Below are 923 nucleotides of genomic sequence, written 5' to 3'. Positions count from 1 at the left end.
CCCCTCGTTCCATGAAGAGTGGTGGACGTCCAACCATTTAGCCCCAAGTGAGAATGTATATCTAATTACAAATATATGAAAGGCCTATTGTTGTCGCTTGAATTTATGGTAGCTGTAATTACATGGCTAATGTGTCACTGTTATGTTACAGATCGTTGATAACTAAAAATGCCTTACCCGTGATAACGGCCGGCCGGGGTTCTAGGCGCTACAGTCTGGAACCGCGCGACCACTACGGTCGCAGGTTCCAATCCTGCCTCGGGCATGGATGTGTGTGATGTCCTTAGGTTAGTTAGGTTTAAGTAGGTCTAAGTTCTAGGGGACTGATGACCTCAAAAGTTAAGTCCTATAGTGCTCAGAACCATTTTAGAACCGTGATAGCGCTATCGGTCCTCTAACAAACTACGTTACGTAGCAAATTTATCAAGTGGCTTTGTGACAGGTCATTTGTACGGTCAAGGCCCACTTGACAGAACTAGGGTCAACTGAAATTTCAAATAAAGACAAAAGAACTTGCACCTTCAGAAACAATTCCAGGCGAGTTTGTGCAGGTCAACGGTTAACGCGGTAAGATGAACGCCTGACATTGAGTTGCTTCCATAATCATCTATTCACCAGTCTAAACAAAGCTACACTACCAACAACAGTACTTTCAAGTGCATTTTTGTTTCTGTTGCGTGTGTATTTTTGTGCTGTTCAACAGACTATGAAGTAGAGTATACTGTATATTAATGTACTGTAATCGTAAAACTGTAGTTTTAGCTTTTATAAAGAACCTAAGCGTAGACTTGAAGAAGACTTATGAATTTGTTTGACCTTCAAAACTTCTACAAATATGTACAAAACAGAATACTGTAGTAGATATTAGATGTTCACGGCCTTACTCAAAACACTGTTATCAGAAATCTCCCCCCCCCCCTTTT

The sequence above is a fragment of the Schistocerca gregaria genome, chromosome 1 (genome assembly GCF_023897955.1).
Source record: "Schistocerca gregaria isolate iqSchGreg1 chromosome 1, iqSchGreg1.2, whole genome shotgun sequence".
NCBI classification, from domain to species: Eukaryota; Metazoa; Arthropoda; class Insecta; order Orthoptera; family Acrididae; genus Schistocerca; species Schistocerca gregaria.
The sequence above is the reverse complement of the archived record's forward strand: the minus strand, read 5'-3'. Positions refer to the sequence as shown.